Genomic DNA, 22,150 nt, shown 5'->3' on the forward strand with positions numbered 1-22,150 from the left:
AATGCAAGAGGTGAGGGAGAACCTCCTCCTCTCTCTCCCTTTCTCTCCCACCCTCCCTCCTTGATATGGCTCTATTGTGTAGTGGGTTCTGGAACGCATGAATGACGCCAAGCACAGGAGTACAGCATAACCATCTTTATTAGGTGGTAGATTGTACTGGCTGTATAGGGTTTACCTGTGCTCTTTTATACCTGGCCAGGTGTGCTTCCAGCCAATCAATTCAAACCTGGTTTTCCTGCCGAAAACCTAACCCTTGCCTTAGCAGTAGTTTCAGTACAGCGCCACCTAGTGGTATCGGTTAAGCTGTCGCTTATAGTGTTATTAACTCCATACATAACACCCCTTCCCCCTTAAGAATAAACAATACATTCCAATATTGACCCCATACACATAACTTTGTACAAATCCACTTTAGTGTGACATGCTCGGCTGCCCTCATGACTGCACATAGTCTGAGAGATATGCTGGTGGCCTATGAGTCCATGCTGACCGTCTAAGGGGTTCCCCCCTTTCCTGGGCCACAGCATCAGTGGGACAACCCGGCCTGGGTGCTTCTGCTGGACCCGTCCTCAAGTCTATTCCTGTGTCCTGCCTAGGCCAGCCCGGTCTTTCTGAAAATAACTCTGGGTCCATGAAGTCCTCTTCTGTTCCAGATTGCCTGTGCTGATTTGAAGTTGATTCTTGGTGGCCTGCCTGTTGTCTATTGTCCTGTGGTTTTTCAGGGACCCATCTCCTGACTTGATCTATGTGTCTACAGATCTGACGGTTCCCCTCCACCTCTACAATGAATGACAAAGGCCCAGTTTTGTCAACCACCACCCCCGGAATCCACACATGTCCCGGTCCATAGTTCCTGGCCCAAACCAAGTCGCCTATGTGTAGTTCTCTAGCGGGGTTGGGTTGCTCTGTCTCTGCAGCCACTCTGTCGGGGTGAAGCCTGTCCAACTTGGTGATGAGCCGTCTGCCCCAACTCAGTTCTGCTGGGCTCTTCCCAGTGGCAGTGCAAGGTGTGGTGTGTTGTGCAAGTAGGAATAGAGCCAACCTTTGATGCCAGTCACCTCTGATGATGCGCCTCAATGCGTCCTTGGTTGTGCGCACCATGCGCTCAGCTTGACCGTTGGTCAACAGGTGGAAGGGCGCGGATGTAATGTGCCTAATCAAGTTGTTCTTCATAAATGCCTGAAAATCAGCAGATGTGAATTGTGGGCCGCTATCCGAGACCAACATGTCAGGGAGGCCATGTATGGCAAAGAGCCCCCTGAGCACTTGGATTGTCTTGGCCGTAGTCATGCTAGTAACTGGTACTACCTCTAGTCATTTGGAATGACTGTCCACCACCACTAGGAATAGCTGTCCTTGGAACGGACCAGCATAGTCGATGTGGACCCTGGACCCTGGAGTGTGGGTTGCCTCCCATTTGTGTACAGGCGCGTGAGGCTGCTCTGGCCTGGACCTTTGGCAGGTATAGCATCCAGCTACCTGTTCCTCTATAGCCTTGTCTAAGCCGGGCCACCACAGGTAGATCCTGGCTAATGCCTTCATCCTCACTATCCCTGGGTGCCCTTCGTGTAATGATTGAATGACCCTGTCCCTTAGTTTCTCAGGAATGATGACTCTGCTACCCCAGAATAGGCATCCCTTATGGGCTGATAACTCATGCCTCCTAGTGAAATATGCCTGGAATTCCGGGCCCGGACTCTTTTCTTGCCACCCAGTGCCCACCCATGCCTGGACCCTGCTCAGTATCTTGTCTGCTGTTGTTTCAGCAGCAATATCCTTTGCGTGGAGTGGACATTCCAGTAGATCCTGAATGGCCAGAATCTGTGCTGCCGGTGCCGGGTCGGTTTCTAGGTGTTTAAGGGGTAGCCTGCTTAACCCATCAGCGTGGCCCATGTCCTTCCCTGGCTTATGCACCAATTTGCAATTATACACCGATAGGAATATTGACCACCTGAGCATCCTAGGTGATAATATTTGTGGTGTTTGCCTGTCTGTTGTGAATAGACCTAGCAGGGGCTTGTGGTCTGTGAATATTGTGAACTCCCTGCCATACAGGTAGTCATGAATTTTTTTTTACTCCAGCCACAATTGCCAGGGCTTCCTTATCGATTTGGGCGTAATTCCTTTCGGCCGCTGACAGTGTCCTGGAGTAATAAGCAATGAGTTTTTGTTTCCCATTCTCTTCTAAGTGACTCAATACTGTGCCCACTCCATAGGGGGAAGCGTCACACGCGATACAGATGGGCTTACTCTCTATGAAATGTGTGACAGTGGCATTACTAGACAACAAATCTTTGAATGTTTGAAAGCTTTGTTTGTGGACCTTGGTCCAATTCCAACTAGATTTCTTGTCTAAAAGCCTGTGTAAGGGCTCAGCAATTGATGCTTTGTGTGGTAGGAATGCATGATAAAAAATAAGCAACCCAAGAAAAGCTTGCAGCTCAGCCTTGTTCTTGGGGGTTGGAGCCATTTTATTGCCCTTACCTTGGAGTCAGCAGGATGAATTCCTTTGGCATCAATCCTGAACCCCAGAAATTCAGTTGATGCCACTCCAATGCTACACTTGTCCCGTTTCAATTTGAGCCCTGCAGAGCGGAACCTGCTTAAAACACTCTGCAGTCTCTCAGCCAGCACCTCTTCAGAATCCCCTGCGATGAGGACATCATCAAAATAAGGGCATAACCCAGGAATGCCCTTCAGTGTCTTCTCTATCACCTCCTGAAAGATCCCTGGAGCTACAGAGATACCGAACTGTAAACGGTTAACTCTGAAAGCTCCTCTGTGCGTTACTATAGTTTGCGTGTCTGCCATCTCCCTGGTAACCGGGAGCTGCTGGTACGCCTGCGTGAGATCCAGCTTCGCAAAGATGGCGCCACCCTGGAGAGCAGCAAGAACGTGGCTGACCGTTGGCACCGGGTAAGCGTGTGGATTAAGGGCCCGGTTCACCGAGCACTTATAGTCGGTGCAAATTCTAACCTCCCCGTTAGCTTTAAGAGGGGTAACTATGGGGGTTTCCCACTCTCCCCCTTCTACTGGCTCTAAAACCCCTTGTTCGACTAAGTTATCCAGTTCGCTCTCAATCTTGTGCTTGAGAGCGAAGGGAACTCTCTGGGGTTTAATTCTTACGGGCAGGACATTGGGGTTTAGTTTAAATGTGATCGGTGGCCCGGTGTACCTGCCTAACTTGCCATCGAATACATCTGCAAATATTTTGCAGATGGACTCGATGCTCTTGGCCTGGGTGTGGTGGATACCTGAGATCCCTATGCCCAGGGCCTCAAACCAGTCCAACCCCACTAGACTAGTCCTCCGCCCTTCGACCACGAGGACATCCAAGTGCCCATGGAAATCTTTGAACCCCATCGACAGGGTGGCCTCCTCCTTAATTTTGACTGGGGTGTGTTGGAAGTCGGTTAGTTTAAGGTTGGTAGGCCTCAATTTAAACGTCTCATGCGATATTATGGAGACTGCAGAGCCGGAGTCAAGCTCCATCTTGCAAGGAATGCCCTGCAAGTGGACCTCTAATTTAATTTTTGGGGTTAGCAGCCGGTGGACCCCGGTGTGGGACGCGGCCCACCGGCTTTCAAAGAAGTTAGTAGTGGTGTGTTGTTGGGCCCCGGTACCTTTCGGCGACGCATATTCAGGTTGTAGTTCATGCAGGCCATCTCGGGAACGGTTCCGGCAGACGGAGGCGATGTGGCCTGTTTTTTCCACAGGCCCGACACTTGGCCATCCGGAATTTGCAGGCCGCCCTCGCATGGTTTCCGCTGCAACCAGCACACTTGCGGGTTGTCGTGCCACAGCCACAGCCGGTACACTTGTTAGATGTTGTTGGCTTCGGCTGGGCTCCCTTTTTGCTGCGCCGAAGTTGGGATTGTTCTGGCCTCTGTTGCACCGCATCGATCTCGGCCTCTTCGTCCGCTCCGCCGCTTCCACCGTGCGCTGCGATCGCCTGATGGATGGATCCTCCAGGGCTGATGGGTCGGGGGGTGGTCTGGTATGCACCGTCGGCCATGTCGTGGGCCAAAACCTCGTCTTGTACCTCTTGGAGGGTCAGGTTGGGTCTCGCGAACAACTTTTGCCGCAGCCGCTTGTCACGCAGGCCAAAGATGATCCGGTCGCGTAGCCGCTCGTCCAGGTTTGTGAATTTGCAGAGGCGGGCGGCCTGCCATACGCCCGCGATGAAATCCGCCACCGACTCACCCTGCCGTTGAGCCCTTTGTTTGAACTGGAACCGCCAGGCCAGTTCTGACATTCGTGGGTTGAAGTGCTTATTAAGCTTCTCTGTGAGGTCTCTGTAGGAGACACTCCCGATGGCGTCTGACGAACACAGACCTACGGCCAAATCGTAAACGGAGGACCCACTACGGCAGAGCAGGGCCGCCACCTTCATGCTGTCCTCCGTGATCCGGTTTTCCCGCAGGTAAAATTCGACCTGTCCCAAGTGCAATTCCCATCGCTCGGGGTGACGGATGTGGAATGCCTGGATATGGCCGATCTGTGCCATGCTGCGTCCTGTCTTGTGGATCCTGGTTCGGGTTGACCTCTAGCGTGGTAGCTAGCCAGTTGTTGTAGAAGGGGGGGAAGATGCCTCTTTCCTCCAGCAAGCTATGCCGTCCCTTCGTGACTTCAGCTCTCGGTGAAGCAGGATCCCACCCTCGTCGCCACTATTGTGTAGTGGGTTCTGGAACGCATGAATGACGCCAAGCACAGGAGTACAGCATAACCATCTTTATTAGGTGGTAGATTGTACTGGCTGTATAGGGTTTACCTGTGCTCTTTTATACCTGGCCAGGTGTGCTTCCAGCCAATCAATTCAAACCTGGTTTTCCCACCGAAAACCTAACCCTTGCCTTAGCAGTAGTTTCGGTACTGGTATCGGTTAAGTTGTCGCTTATAGTGTTATTAACTCCATACATAACAGGCTCCCTTCCCCCAATCAATACCCCTTGAACTATGTGCCCCATGACAAGCAGTGCAACCCAGGGATTTGAATTAAAGGCCCATTGGGGATACTCAAGGCTATGAAGAGTCAATCATAAAATGAATGATGCCACATTGTCCTGTTCTGAAAAGTTTATCTCTGGCCCTTTCTCATTAGCAATGGGAGGAGGGGGAATAGGCTATGTGTGTCTGTGTTGTTGTCCCTCATTTCTTGCCCAGATGTATACAGAAACAGAGTCTTCTTTTCTAAGGGGAGGGGGGTTCTTTGCCCTTTCCTTCCTCCCCTTTCCTCCCTTTATCCACTGGATCTCTTCCCCAATTTTAAACTTGCCCATCTCCTCCAAAATGTTTGTCTCTGGCCCTTTCTTCTTAGCAATGGGAGGGAGGAAGAGGCTGTGTGTGGCAAAGAATTCCAAGAGTGGGCATGGGATCCAGGTAAAGAAGACCCAGCATTGCTCATCTGCACCCTTGCTAGCCCACAGCCTGTGTGCAGAGCTGCTTCCAAGTTGCCTAGGCGCCTGATTAGGCTTCCTCTCCCTGTTCTCCAAAACACATGAATGCACAGTAAACATGAATGGGCAGCTGCTAGAAGTATAGTTTATTCATTCAACCATGTACAATGGTTGAAGGTAGTCTGCAATATTAGAGATGTACTACTAGAGGTACTGTATATGGCAAGTGGGCTTTTATATTAAGATATGCAGATTGAGGTTCCTGCCCTAGGCTTTGGGTTTAATTGATTGATTGATTGAGGATGTGTTAAGTCCAGGAAGGAAGATCCTTCCTAGGTGTGGATTATTAGAAGGGGATCTGGTGTCTTCACTTATCTAGAAGTGCTAGTCTAAGTGTTAGGACTGTATGTTTATGCAGGGAACGGAGGTTGCTAAAGGGGAGGGGGGAGGAAAATCCAAGGCAAATCAAAGTAAACAACCCAACCAAAAAAAATTCAAGACCACCCCCACCTACACTGACAGGGCGAGCCACTAGAATAGTATATATTCTAGAGAGAGAGAGGGAGGGAGAGGTGGAGGAGGTTCCTTGCCTCTGACATTTGGTGAGTTATCCTGTGCAGGTTTCTGGCATTTGGTGAATTATTCTGCAGCGAATCACCTGGGGCGAGGTAGCCAGAGAGGTGTGGCCAGAGAGGGATGACCGGGGAGGGGCAACTAGGGAGGGGTGGCCACCGGGGAATGGCTGGGGTGGGGGTGCCAGGGTGAGGCAGCTGGGGCAAGGCGGCTGCAGCCAATTGCCCCATTTCTCACTCAATGTGACCTCTAAAGCCAAGCTGAAAAAAATTACCTGATCAGGTTGTATAGAACTGGATGATTTCACAGTTCAACAGGAAAAATGAATAAAAGTAAAGCATGTGTTCGCTACAAGGGCCAGAAAATTACAAAGAAATGAACCTTTTCTGAGAATATGGTACCTTTAACAGAGGAAGGATCAGTGGTGGTATTCAGCTGGTTCGCACCACTTTGGCAGAACTGGTAGCTATTTTTTTTGTTTCCAAGGCCCAGAATGGACATCCATAAGCAGCATCCACACAGAGAACCGGTTGTTCACATATTTGAATCCCACCACTGGAAGGAATGTACTGTAACAAGATAAAAGCTTGCTGTTGCAGTAGGCAAATGAAACCTCCCATAGAATAGCACCTCCATACTGCTGAGACCCTCTTGAGCAAAGGTGAATTAACTTGTGTGTGGTGGAATCTGGTACTGAGTTATGGGAGGGAGTGGACAGAATGGGAGCAGTCAGCATTCAAAGAATTAAAACAACTCTTTGCTTCTCAGTCATTACTTCATCAACCCAACCCCTTGAGGAAATTTGTTATCCAGAGTAATGAAATAGATGCAGTGCTCGGAGTGATTCTCTTATAACTGGTGACAGAGAGTGGGACACAGCTATTTCCTTGTGCCTTTTTCTCCAGAGTTTTGACACAGCTGGAAAGAAATTATGACATCTTTAATAAGGAGTTGTTAGCAATCAAGGCTTCCTTTCGAGAATGGAGGCATTGGTTAGAGGGGACCACTTTTCTGACACAGGTTTACACAGATGACAAGAATTTGGAAATGATGCAGAGGGCACAATCTCTTTCCCCAAAGCAAGTGAGATGGAGTCAGTTTTTCTCCCATTTTGGCTTTTATATTATTTATGTCCCAGGGTCCTGAAATGTATTACCTGATGCTCCATCACAGGGCTTTTCAACCCGTGGTACGCATACCACCAGTGGTACTTTAGCACCTGGCTGGTGGTATGTGAGCCCTAGCTAATTGGAGTGGGGGAGGGAACCAGTTAAAGTGGATCCACACAGACCTGGAGGAGATCAGCTGGAGCTGCAGACCTTGGCTGAATCCCCAGGATCTGCCACATGGCGACATAGTAATTGGAGCTTCTGGTGCACCCTGAAGAGAAAATGAGGAGGAGGGCAGAAAGAAGAGGCTTTTCTTACTGAAGCAGTGAGGAGAGACAGAGAGAATGGCCTGTTTTTGGAGGAACAGCGAGCAAGGAAGAGTGATTGAGCAAGTGGCATGTTTTGGGGGGAAGAGCTAGCAAGCAAACGGCTCATGCCCAGCTGCCCAGAAGCGCAGATCAGCTGTAGCCTGGTGCTGATCCTGGGGCTTCACTTAGCAAGCAACATGTTTTCCAGAAGCGCAAGCAAGTGAGCTGGGCAGGAGCCCAGGATTGGCGTCTGCAGCTACAACTGACCCACGCTTCTGCGGAGCCGCCCAGAAGCACCGGTCAGCTGTAGCCCGGCACTGATCCTGGGCTCCTGCCCAGCTCACTTGCTTGTGCTTCATCGGAAAACATGCTGCTTGCTAATTTAGCAGAAGCGTGGATCAGCTGGAGCCTGGCACTGATCCTGGTGCTTCTGCTAAATTAGCAAGCAGCATGTTTTCCGGCGAAGTGTGAGCAAGTGAGCTGGGCAGGAGCTCCCCTCTGCCTCTGCCTCTGTGTGCGCACAGGCAGGTTCGGCATGTTGCTGGTTTGCCTCACCTGGCTGCTCCGCACGGTGAGGAAAATGCACCGCTGCCTGCCAAAACCAAGCTTTTCAAGCCATGGCCACCAGCAGCATAGCCACCAGCCACGCTGGCAGCCAGTCCCTCTCCCCTTGTCCCTTCCTGAGCATGGAGGGGGGGGAGGAAGGAAGGGACAAATAGGGAGGGAAGGAAGGAAGGGACAATGAGAGGGAGAGGAGGAAGGAAGGAAGGGACAATAGAAGGGAGGGAGGGAAGGAAGGAAGGGACAAAGGGAAGGAAGGAAGGAAGGAAGGAAGGGACAATGAGAGGGAGGGAGGGAGGGACAATGGAAGGGAGGGAGGGAAGGAGGAAGGGACAAAGAGGGAGGGAAGGAAGAAAGGAAGGAAAGAAGGAAGGAAGGGACAATGGGAGGGAGAGAGGGAGGGAAGGAAGGCGCCCATGCCTGTCCCACCCGCCTCCACCAGAGACCCATGGATCCCCCCCACATCCCCATCTGCACCCTCCACAGGTACCCTGCAACCTGAGTGATGAGCTGGCCACGCCCCCCCTGGCCATTGACTTCGCTTGTCAAAAAGTTGCAAAAGGTGATCACATGACCCAGGGACACTGTGACCATCATAAGTATGAATCAGTTTCCAAGCATCCAAATGTAAATCACATGACCCTGGGGATGCTGCAACAGTCATAAGTGTGAAAAATGGTCATAAGTCACATTTTTCAGTGCCGTTGTAACTTCGAACAGTCAGTAAGCGAATTGTTGTAAGTCGAGGACTACCTGTACTTTTTTTCTCCTTTTTTTCATCAAGTTTTTGACACCTTGCTGGGCGACTGGTGGTACTAGGATATTGCCTTATCCTAAAAGTGGTACAATGGGTGAAAAGATTGAAAAGCCCTGCTCTATCACACGAGCCCAAATATCATCAGGCACAGCAGGCACCAATCCACACAATTTTCAAGCCCCACAACTTTCAGCAGCACCTTGCAGGGATTGACCAAGAAACATTGGGAGCAGGACAGCAGGTTCAGGATCTCCCTTCGTCCCGTGCGCTCCCACAGGGAGGGCCTTCTCAGGATACCGCCGGTTAGGGAATGCCGGCGGGTTATTCCTAGGGGAAGAGCGTTCTCTGTGGGCGTGCCTGCCCTCTGGAATGATTTACCCATGGAACTTAGGACCGCCCCCGATCTGCGTTCGTTTCGCCGGGACCTGAAAACCTGGTTTTTCGATCTATCAGGCCTGGACTGAAGGGGTTTTAGCTTTTTTAAATGTTGTTTTAATTGGGCTTAATTAATTTAATGTATTTTAATTCTATATTATTTTTATATTGTATTTTATGCTGCCCTGTAAACCGCCCTGAGTCCTTCGGGAATAGGGCGGTATAGAAATTTAATTAAATAAATAAATAAATAAATCTATTCACCAGAATTGAGACACAGTAGCAGCAAGACCATACATGCACACCTGGATGGATGACCTCGAGTAAGGTGCAGTATCTCTGTTTCCAGTGGAAGAGGGGACTCTGTAGTATAAGGTCCATATGTTCAATCAGAATAGACCTGGAAGGGACCTTGGAGGTCTTCTAGTCCAACCACCTGCTCAAGCAGGAGACCCTTTACCACAGGTCGGCAACCCGCGGCTCTGGAGTCACATGCGGCTCTTTCAGCTGTCTCCTGCGGCTCCCAGTCCTCTGCCATGTGCAGTTCCAGAAAAAAAAAGTTCAACCAATCAATTCAAACTTCTCACGAAAAAAAATCTCGTGAATTGATTGGTTGAACTTCTTTGGTTTGTGGGACTGCCCACAAACCTCTTTTCTTCTTCGGACTGCACGTGGCGGCAGCAGAAGAAGAGACGGAGGACTGCTGGAAAGAAGGTGTGTGGGTCGGTCAGATAGGGTGTGGGGGGGATGTGGAGGCTGATTGAACGTGCGGGTGAGGCAGAGGTGCTGCTCGGGGCCGGAGGGGAGGCCGGGCAGATTTCCCCCACCCTGCCAGGCAAGCAGAGGCTGATGGAAAGCACGAGAGGCAGGGGTGTGGCTCGGGGTCAGAGGGGAGGCCGGGCAGGTTTTCCCCACCCTGCCAGGCAGTGGAGGCTGATCAAACGTGCGTGCGAGGCAGAGGTGCTGCTCGGGGTTGGAGGGGACACCGGGCAGATTTTCCCCACCCTGCCAGGCAACCGGAGGCTGATCAAACATGCGTGCGAGGCAGAGGCACTGCTCGGGGCCAGAGGGGAGGCCAGGAAGATTGCCCCCACCCTGCCAGGTAAGTGGAGCCGCGGCACTCTACAGCAGGCACAAGCAGCCTTGATCCCAGCACAGCCCCTCCTCACTCTTCTCCTCCTCCCCTCGGAAGAGCTGCGAGGCTCAGGAGCCTCCCCCCATGGCCCCCCACCCGTGAGGGAAGAGATGCAGCAACAGGATTGACGGCGCTGCCTCCTCCTCCTCCAAAGGGGCACCTCCCAGCTCCGAGGGACAGAGGCAAGCCAAGAAACTGAGCTCTACTTTGCTCAATGTTTACTTGGCATCACCCGGCCGGCATCACCCGGCCGGCACGCTTGCTTGCAAGGAGCTCAGCCTGGATCAGCTGGTGGGCAGGTCATGTGTCCTCCTGGCCTGGCCACTCTCCTCGCTCCCGCTCTTCTCCGGCCCAACCTGCTGCCCCAGTTGGCATGCTTGCAGATTCCTCCCCCCCAAATAAATAAACAAATAGAAAAGGCCGATTTTAAAGGTTGTCCAGCTAAAAGGGAGGAAAGAAGCTGGGCTGGAGCACCCTGGAAAGGTGAGCAGGCAGCGCTTCTGCATGGGCTGGTTGGGCTTTCAGCAGGTTTCGCCTGCAATTAAGAAAGGGCGAGGTTTTTGGCTTAGGGGAGGCTGAGGGGAGGAGCTGCTTGTGGGGGCACGTGTCTGCTCACATAAGTGTGAATGTGTTTCTTTTGCATGGAGGCTGCTTTGCTGAAGGTTATATCTTCCTTCCTTCCTACCTTTTCTTCCTGTTTTCTTTCTTTCTCTTTCTTCGGTGGCTTCCGAACTTCCGATCGTCCTCCACGTTCTTCGCCTCTCTGCTTTGTTCCGCCTCTGGTGGTGGAGGGAGAAAGATGCATTCTCCAACTGGCTCTTCCTTCCCCTTCTCTTGGCTGGGCTGCAATCTCGCCCGCTGCTTCTCCGCCTCCTCCTTCCTCCTCCCCACCTTGGAGAAAAAAAGGAGAAGGCAGGCGGTGGGGCAGGGGGTTTCCTTTCATTGCCCAATCCCAGTGTTTGCAAGAGAGGCAGAAGTGATCGCCCTTTTGCAAGCAGGAAATCTTGCGGGTCTCCTCGCGAGGAAGGAAACCACAGATATGGGCAAGCCAGGGAAAGTGTGTGTGGGGGGGAGGGGGGAATCCCTGGCTGCAATCCTCGTGCAAGATTTCCTTTTTAAATTGGGACTTTAAAGTGATTGGCAGAGAAAGGATTTTTGGCCATTATGGAGCATAAGAGATCTGCAGAAAGAACATATCAAGAAAAAATAAATACTTACTAGGAGGAAATGTGTGTTCTGTTACAGCAAATGCAAATGATATTAATTTCAAACCATGAGGAAATTAAAAATGAATTTGAAAATTTAAATGAATGCATTGTCAATTTAACATCACAACAAATAAATGATCAGAAAACAAAACAAGAGAGAGATCATGTAAAGCAGACAACTGAGTATAAACTAGTGGAGACTCAAGTGGAGAAGGACTTACAAGAAACATTGAACATGGAAAAGATAACTTGTACTCTAAGACCACAAAGTAAATTTGAGGATAAGGAAAAAGATTTGACAAAATGGATTGCTGAGCTGTTGGGAGTACCACAAGAAATGGGGAAACAAGGGATGATGAGAGAAATCTTCAATGAATATGAAAGGGCAAAATCTTTTTACAAAGACATGATGTTTGATTTGCCTACTATATTCACAACAACATTTACAAGATTATGGAAAGACTCTTTGATTCAATGGAAGATATTGATTGGGAAAGATGCTTGGCAAAAGAAGAGGGCTAAAGTGAGAATTGAGGAATTAGATGATGGGGTGTATCAAAGGGAATATTTAAAAATTAAACACTTGTTTGAATATTTTTCTCTCCCCCTTTTTCTCTCTCTCTCTCTCATCTTTTTTTTCTTTGTTTTTCTTTTGTGTCTTTTTCTTACTTACTTTTTAAGACAGGAAAATAGATTTAAATACTTTAAGGTAATTAACTCTGGGGGAGACAAATTTATAAGAGTTTTTATTAAATTTTATAGGATTAGGAAGAGGATATGACCATGGTAAGGATCAGGATTTGGGATGGGGTTAGGATCGGGATTAGGGTAGGAACGGGGTTGGGAACAATATTGGGGTTGCCCCCCAATAACATTTTCAAGCTTTAGCAAACAGAATATTGTCCGGGTACATATGTTCAATTAAGACTAACAGTAAATAGCTATAATATATATGCTAAACGATAATCATATACGGTATGAATTAGTCAATACATATCATTCTCCTTACTAATATATATTCAAAATAACATATCATATTCATTTCTTGCTAGTTCGTTTTCCTAACCATTGGTAAAATTTATCCCATGTTTTAAAATAAATTGAATGCTCTTTCTCTTTAATCTCTAAAGTTAATCTGTCCATTTCTGCACATTCTAAAATTTTCTTGATCAAAATCTCCTCAGTTGGTAGGTTTTCATTTTTCCAGTATTGGGCAAATGCTATTCTCGCTGCTGTCAATACAGGTGAAACTCAAAAAATTAGAATATCGTGCAAAAGTTCATTTATTTCAGTAATGCAACTTAAAAGGGGAAACTAATATGTGAGATAGACTCATTACATGCAAAGCAAGATAGTTCAAGCCGTGATTTGTCATAATTATGATGATTATGGCTTACAGCTCATGAAAACCCCAAATCCACAATCTCAGAATATTAGAATATTACATGCAATCAATAAAACAAGGAGTGTACATAGAACAATATCGGACCTCTGAAAAGTATAAGCATGCATATGTACTCAGTACTTGGTTTGGGCCCCTTTTGCAGCAATTACTGCCTCAATGAGCATGGCATGGAAGCTATCAGCCTGTGGCACTGCTAAGGTGTTATGGAAGACCAGGATGCTTCAATAGCAGCCTTCAGCTCCTCTGCATTGTTCGGTCTCATGTCTCTCATCTTTCTCTTGGCAATGCACCATAGATTCTCTATGGGGTTCAGGTCAGGCGAGTTTGCTGGCCAATCAAGCACAGTAATCCCACGGTCATTGAACCAGCTTTTGGTGCTTTTGGCAGTGTGGGCAGGTGCCAAGTCCTGCTGGAAAATCAAGTCAGCATGCCCATAAAGCTCGTCTGCGGAAGGAAGCATGAAGTGCTCCAAAATCTCCCGGTAGACGGCTGCGTTGACCCTGGACTTAATGAAGCACAGTGGACCAACACCAGCAGATGACATGGCTCCCTAAATCAACACAGACTGTGGAAACTTCACACTGGACTTCAAGCATCTTGCAGTGTGTGCCTCTCCATTCTTCCTCCAGACTCTGGGTCCTTGGTTTCCAAATGAGATACAAAAGTTACTCTCATCAGAAAAGAGGACTTTGGACCACTGAGCAACAGACCAGGTCTGTTTTTCTTTAGCCCAGGTAAGACGCTTCTGACGTTGTTTGTTGTTCAGGAGCGGCTTGACAAGAGGAATACGACATTTGAAGCCCATGTCCAGGATCCGTCTGTGTGTGGTGGCTCTTGATGCACTGACTCCAGCCTCAGTCCACTCCTTGTGAAAGTCCCCAACACTTTTGAATGGCTTTTTCCTGACAGTCCTCTCCAGGCTGCGGTCATCCCTGCTGCTTGTGCACCTTTTTCTTCCACACTTTTCCCTTCCACATAACTTTCTATTAATGTGCTTTGATACAGCACTTTGGGAACATCCAACTTCTTTTGCAATTACCTTTTGAGGCTTTCCCTCCTTATGGAGGGTGTCAATGATGGTTTTCTGCACAACTGTCAGGTCAGCAGTCTTCCCCATGATTGTGATTCCTACTGAACCAGACTGAGAGACCATTTAAAGGCTCAGGAACCCTTTGCAGGTGTTATGCACTAATTAGCTGATTAGAGTGGGACATTTTGAGCCTAGAATATTGCACCTTTTCACAATATTCTAATTTTCTGAGATTGTGGATTTGGGGTTTTCATGAACTGTACGCCATAATCATCACAATTATGACAAATCACGGCTTGAACTATCTTGCTTTGCATGTAATGAGTCTATCTCGTATATTAGTTTCCCCTTTTAAGTTGCATTACTGAAATAAATGAACTTTTGCACAATATTCTAATTTTTCGAGTTTCACCTGTATTATGAATTACATCCAGGGAAACAAATGTCACTAATATTCCTAGAAGCTCAAAAGGCATTCAATAATGTTTCCTGGCAATTTATGATTCAGCAACTACAAATAATGGACTTTGGACAGAATTTTATAAATATGATAAAAACGATATATAACAAACAAACAGCGAAAGTGATTGTGAATGGAGATTACACTGAGAATTTTGTGATAAGGAAAGGAACAAGGCAAGGATGTCCATTATCTCCATTGTTATTTATTTTTACTTTGGAAGTCTTAAACAGAAATATTAGACAAGATATAGAAATCAAAGGACTAGAAATAAAAGGCGAAAAATATAAACTGCAAGCATTTGCTGATGATTTAGTGTTCATTTTAGAAGTACCTTTGGAGATGATTTCTAAACTATTGAGAAAGATAGAACAGTATGGAGAAATGGCAGGACTGAAAATAAACAAAAAAAACCCCTAAAGTAATAGTTAAAAATCTTACAGATAAACAAAAAAAATATCAGAAAAAACAGAATTACAGATAGTTAAAAAGGTTAAATATCTGGGAGTACAGTTGACAGCAAGATGTTCAATGATAAAAGAAGATAATTATATAAAATTATTGAATCAAATAAAACTGGACTTGGAAAAATGGAAAAATTTGCAATTGTCAATACTGGGAAGAATTACCACAGTGAAAATGAATTTACTACCAAAAATCTTATTTCTATTTCAAACAATACCTATAAAATTGGAGAAAAAAATTCTTCAAAGATTTGAATTCACTAATTCTGAAATTTATTTGGCAAGGAAAGAAAGCTAGAATTAAGATGAAAATGTTACAAGATGCTGAAGGAAATGGAGGATTTGGCCTACCACAGTGTGTTCTATACTATCAAGCATCCGTATTAACTTGGGTAAAAGAATGGATAATCCTTAAAAATAAAAGGTTGTTATATCTGGAGGGACATGACTTACAATTGGGATGGCATGCTTTTTTAGGTTATGGGAAAAATAAAGTTCATAAATATTTCCAAAATCATTATATAAGAAATGCATTGTTAACAACATGGGAAAAAATAAAAAGCAAAATATATTTGAAAATTCCAGGGTGGTTGTCAAAAATGGAAGCATTTGTACACCCAAATTTAGTGGACTTTGAAAAAATGTGGACATATAGAGATATTCTAACTCTGAAGGACATTTAAAATCTAAACAAGAAATGGAAAATCAGGGCATCAACTTATCATGGTGGACACATTTACAAATACAAACTAGATATGATAAAGATGTTAAAATGTATGCGTTTTACAAGGAACAAACTGTGTTTGATAAGACTTTGTTAACTACCAGATGAGAAACTAATTAAGAAAATATATAACTTTTTATTAACTTTGGAAATGGAAAGCAAACAAGTTAAAGAAACAATGATAAGATGGGCAATTTTTTTGGATATAATATAGAATTAGAAAGATGGCAAAACTTATGGGAAAGAAATTATAAACTGACAATGTCAACTTCTTATAAAGAAAATTTATATAAAATGTTTTATAGATGGCACTTGCCACCAACAAGACTAGCGAAAATGTTTAAAAATATGTCAGATAGATGTTGGAAATATAAACACAAGTCAGGCACATATTATCATGTTTGGTGGACATGTGATAAAGCAAAGAACTATTGGAAAAAGATTCATACTTGGTTAGAAAAGATGTTAGGAGAACATGTTGATTTTAAACCTGAACTTTTTAAATTAGGTATAATGCCAGAAAAGACTAATAAACAAAGCTTATATTTGACTTTGCACGTTACAACAGCGGCAAGAATCATATTTGTGCAATACTGGAAGAATGAAAGAATACCATCAGATGAAGAAATAATTAAAAAAATACTAGAATGTGCAGAGATGGACAGATTGACTATGAGATTGAAAGAAAAGGAAGAAACGGACTATTATCAAACTTGGAATTTATTTTACCATTGGCTAGAGCATGGCTTTTCAACCTTTTCACCCATTGTACCACTTTTAGGATATGGCAACATCCAAGTATCACCAGTCACCTAGCAAGGTGTCAAAAACTTGATGACCAAAAATAAAAAGGAAAAAAGTGATGAAGTACAGGTAGTCCTCAACTAGTTTGCTTAGTGACTGTTTGAAGTTACAATGGCACTGAAAAAGGTGCCCCCCAAGCCACAGCCGATCAAGACACCTGCCTGCCCGCTCGGCGGCACTCTTCCTCCTATCTGAGGTTTTCATTGTTGTGAGCATTTCTGTTGAGGATTGGCAGTGGGGGTGAGGTGGGGGTGTGTTTGGTTTTTATTCCCCCCCCCTGCTGGGTGGTTGCAGCAGGTTTTGGTCACTTCACATGACCCTGGGATACTGTGACCGTCATAAATATGAATCAGTTGCCAAGCATTTGAATGTCAATCATAAGACCCTGGAGATGCTGCAACATTCCAGCTGATCAGCGCTTCTTCTGGGCTCAGCAGAAGCGCCAGAATCAGTGCCAAGCTCCAGCTGGAGCCTGGTGCTGATCCTGGTGCTTCCGCTGAGCCCTGACAGCCCTGCAGCTCCAGCCATCTCTCGCTCAGGCTTGTGCAGTGCTGCCACCAGTTTAGCTCATTCCCCTCCCCCGCTACCACTTTTCTAGGATGGTCGCATACCACCTGCCAGGTGCCAATGTACCACTGGTGGTACCCGTACCACTGGTTGAAAAGCCCTGGGCTAGAGGAAAGAATAAAGGATTAGGAATTAAATATGTACTTGCATATGTAAACTGAGCAGCACATTGGTTGAAAATTTTTATTGTTTGTATGGAAAAAATAAATAAAAAGTTTATAAAAAAATAAAGTCTCCCATTACTACTGTGGTATGTTTCTTATTGTGGGAAGTCAGCTCCTCAGAGAAGGAAATATTAAAAGGGCAGAAAAATATATTTCCTAAAAAGTTATTGAAGAACCAGGAAAGCATGCCCAGTTTTCTTAATAGTCCCAGGTCTCTTTCCCCCAAGCAGAGACCAGTTCTATAGACATGCAAATGTAAACCATCAGGAAGGTTGGAGCTAGAAGCTTAGGAAGACAAAGACCTAAAATCTACATAGCCCATCCCCAGGAAAGCAGGATATGACCTTTGGACATAATAGGATTGATCCACAACCATCAAGAATATCAGAAAGGCACACCCAGACTCAGGTCAGAATATGTGACACAGGAAATACAAAGCTTGACACAGGAAACAACTCCAAACAAAAGACTCCAGAGGGTATAAAAATCTACTCCTACATGTGCTCAGTCCTTTTTCTGCTGGAACCATCTTTCTGTCTGGCTTTCCTCTGCAATAAACTGTAACCTTCTTCCTAAAGCAGTCACCATGTTGTTTATCCCTGGCTTGGACTGAACCATGATGAAGACTTTTCTTCCTACAATTTGGCACACCAGAATGGGACTCCAAGCTAACCTCTCCAATGGACTGAGACTGGTAAGCCCCATCTTGCCAGCAGCAGACCCCTTGTGTCTGTGGATGGGTTTCCCAGGCCCTGCCCATGTGGAGTCAGGGTAGTAAAGGGAGTTTTGGGTTTGAGCTCAAGGGCTGCTTTGGAAAGAAGGTGAAAGTGAATACCTCTAATTTTTAACTTTAAAGCCCAGGGGAGTGAAATAAATGTGTGTATGTCTCTCTCTGTGTGAGTGAGAAGACCCTTTTCCCAATCACAGTTGGATTTTGTTCCCTCTGACCTTTCCTAGCCACAGAAAGGATCTGTTCAAGTGGCAGACCCTGGAAAGCATGAGGGTTTGGCCAGAGCGCAGGACCTTTTGTTAGGAAAAAGAGAGAGGCTGTGTGAAAATTGAATGGAATGAGTAAATGAGAGAATTGGATTTTGGCAACCAGCTGGTAAGGCCCTGTAAGCAAAGCCCACCTGTAGGAAGGACTCATACTAGAGCACAAAGTACAGGTCTTCCCAGACTCCCCCTGAGTCTGAAAACTGAGGGAAAGGAAATAGAAAGAGGCCAGGTACCTGTTGTGGCAGATCCTCCTCGGACTGTTTTTTTTAGGTCTGCAAAGTGATGGCAGGGAGTTCCCTAGGTAGGAAGGTCCTGTACTTCGCTTAGGGAACCAAAGTGTTCCTGTGCCAGTTTTTTTAGTGCCCAAAAACTGACAGGCGGGGCAGCAGGGATAGTGTCACTAAAAGTGCCTGGGAAGTGCTGCTAGGGGCGGCAGGGATAGTGTCACTAAGAGCAGCTGGGAAGTGCTGCTAGGCACCTGAACCCCACATCGTAAGGGGAACATGGTTAGCTGTAGTTCGAGGGTGGGAATTAGGTCACTTATTGGAGATTTGCTTGAGGTGTGGGACGAGAGGCGAGTGCCCGTCCTGGATGGTATGAAAAAGGAAGCAAGCAAGACAAATTTGTGAGAAATGGGCTTTGCCCAGGGTTTTGCTGGGAAACCAATTTGGCTAAATAAAGGTACTTAAAGGGAAAATAAGAAATAGTGACCTCTCTCTTTCTCTCTGTCAGAACCATGGTGGTGGCTCTGACAGCAGGATTGCAGGGTGAAGCAGCGGACTGGATGGCTGACCTGTACACCGAACACGCCAGGGAATTGGCTGACGCTGGTCTGTTCCTAAAAGCACTAAGGTCCCAATTCGAGGACGTCTTGAGGGTCCAGTGGGCCAAGGTAGAGCTCCTGACAATGAAGCAAAGGGACCGGCCTGCGGCGGAGTATGTACAAGACTTTAGGCGAGCCGCCAGCAGATTGCAATCCTGGCCAGAACGGTTGTTGATTCATCAGTTCCGAGCGGGCCTAGACCAGGACTTACGCCAGGCGTGTGTTGTCCAGGGCGTCCCGGGTAGGTTTCAAGAGTGGTATCATGTGGTGGTGGATCTTGATGCGGGACTGCATGAGTTCCGAGGCAAAGGGGAGGAACAGGCTGTGCCCCGTAGGGAGAAAACGAGGGATGAAAGACACAAGATCCCGGTTCCCAGTACGGGCTCCTCTGGGCTTCCTTCCCAGATGTCATTTTGGTGTTTCCAGTGTGAATGGCCCGGTCATCGAGTGTCAGAATGCCCTCTTCCCGTCCCACGGGGACCCCTATCTACTCCAGGGAAGGGTGGGCCAACACCTAAGAAGGGATTGGAGAGATCAAGGGTGGCCAAACAAACGGAGGGTGTTACCCCCCGACAGAGAATCCAGGAGAAGGAGGAGTCACCGTCAGTTACCAAAAGCCAACTAGTGGAATACGAGAGCGAGGATGAGTCAATGGATGACCCCATGGTAAGTGAGCCTATACGGCCTTTTGCAATCCCTATCTTCTTGACAAGTCCCCAAACAGGCCAGCGGGAGGCATATAAGGCCTTGATCAATTCCGGCTGCACCCGTTGCCTGATCAGTAAAGCCGTGGTGGCCAAGGTCAGAATCAAAGTTAAACAGCTGACCAACCCCATTAGGTTTGAACAGGTGGATGGGTCTCTTCTGGGAGGGGCTTCAGTTACCCATATGACGGAACCTGTCTGGTTGCAGATAGGGGATCATTGGAAGGTCCTCTGGTTTGTTGTGGTTCCTTCCATGACCGAAGCCATGATTTTAGGGCTGGCGTGGTTGGATAAATGGGGCCCTACTATTTGGTGGGAGGGGGGGTTATCGGACGTTGCAGATCGGGATCAGTCCCCAGCTCCCAAATGGAGAAAAAGATAAGAACGGTGGGACGGAGGGTGGAGTGGCAAATGGGAGTGTGTAGAGGGGAGGGGCTCCTATCCGGCTGTGTATGCAGATCTCGCAGAGGTGTTCAGTGAACAAGAATGCGATGTCCTGCCGCCACACTGGCTGACCGATTGTGCCATTGACATTGTGCCTGGTGCCAAGCTGCCCAAACTGCGTATGTACGCTATGACGCCTCGAGAGATGGAGGAACTATGTAGGTACATAGACCGGAACTTGACAAGGGGCTTTATTCACCCAGCTCGTTCCCAGATAGCGGCTCCTGTTCTCGTCAGGGAAAAGAAGGATGGCTCGTTGAGGTTATGTGTGAACTTCTGTCGTATAAACGGGGTCTGTGTGGAGAACCTGTATCCCCTGCCTCTTATGAAAGATCTGCTGGCCCACCTAGTGAAAGGCAAAGTATTCACCAGGCTGGACTTACAGGAGGCGTACTACCGGGTCCGCATAAGGAGAGGGGACAAGTGGAAGATGGCTTTCAACTGTCCACTTGGTAGTTACCAATTCAGTGTGATGCCTTTCAGGTTGCAGGGGCACCCCATGGTATTTATGCAGCTTATCAATGACGTGCTGCATGAGCATTTGTACTGTGGGGTGCTTGTTTACTTGGACGATATCCTCATATACACAGACACCCTGGACGAGCACGTGCAACTGGTGAGACAGGTGCTGGAAAAGCTGTTGAAAGAGCACCTGTTTGTCAAGCTCACCGAGTGTGATTTCCACCGGACCCAACTTGATTACCTTGGCTATAGGATATCAGGGGCAGGGGTGGAAATGGACCCTAACAAGGTCAAAGCCATACTGGAATGGCAAGCCCCTCGAACTCATCGCCAATTGCAGAGCTTCTTGGGGTTCGCTAATTTCTATAGGCACTTCATCCCCTTGTTTGCAGTGGTAGCCCTGCCCCTGATGGACTTACTTCGCACAAGACATGTTGCGAGAAAGCCATGGCCCAGTCTGCTGCTAGCATGGACCATGACATGCCAAAAGGCATCTGAAGACTTAAAGAGCCTGTTTGCAAGGGAGCCGGTTTTGCTGCACCCAAGTCCCGAGATACCCTTCATGGTTCAGGCCAACGCCAGTGATGTTGCAGTGGGAGTGGTCCTACTGCAAAAGAACAGCCAGGGGTCATTACAACCATGCACATACACGTCATGGAAATTGACGGAAACCGAGAGGGCCTGGGCTATTTGGGAGAAGGAGGTGTTTGCAGTGTGGTGGGCATTATCTACCCGGTGACATCTGTTGGAGGGAGCAGCAGAGCCGTACAAAGTATGGACGGACCACAAAAGCCTCGTGCTGCAAATGCCTAGGCGCCTTTCTCCCAAACACATCTGCTGGGTGCAATATTTCCATTTCCGGTTTTGTCTGTGGTATGTACCAGGGGGCAGGAATTTCCTCAATGATGCCTTCTCGTGAATGCCGCAATATGACAGCAGACGGGAGGAGGTGGTACTGAGGTGGTACTGCCTCCTTACTGACAGACAGCTGCGCAAGCAGTACCCCGCACCCTGGCTATTGACATGATTCAGGAACTATACAAGGCAGTCCACAACGACCCCCGGGTACAGGAACACCCGGATCTCCTGACACGAAGGGAGGGCCTGACATGGAAAGGTGATAGACTGTACATTCCTCAGGCTCTACGGGGAGGGGTGCTAAAGTGATGTCATGACACAAAACAAGCAGGGCATTTCATATTTCTCAAGACCCGACACCTCGTGTGGCTCCAGTTCTGGTGGCCGCACATGAAAACGGACATAGAGGATTATGTTCGAGGCTGTCATGTTTGTGCTACCACAAAGCACCAAACGGGGAAACCAGTGGGGTTGGTGCAGTCGGTAGCAGACCCAACCCGGCCGTGGGAAGACATCGGGATGGACTTTGTCATGGAGCTGCCGGAGAGCCATGGGTACACAGTAATTTGGACCGTTGTGGACCTTTTTTCAAAACAGGCCCATTTTAAACCGTGCAAGGGGTTACCGTCAGCTTGGAAGTTGTCCAAACTATTTATACATCATGTGTACCGCTTACATGGGGTGCCCCGGCGGATCATCTTAGATCGGGGGGTAGAGTTCACGGCACAGTTTTGGCAAGCCTTCGTCTGGTCCATTGGGTCATTGCAAGGCCTCAGTTCTGCATACCACCCCAGTACCAACGGAGAGGCAGAACGCGCCAATG

Source organism: Vipera berus (assembly GCF_964194415.1).
Source record: "Vipera berus genome assembly, chromosome: W".
Lineage (NCBI taxonomy): Eukaryota > Metazoa > Chordata > Lepidosauria > Squamata > Viperidae > Vipera > Vipera berus.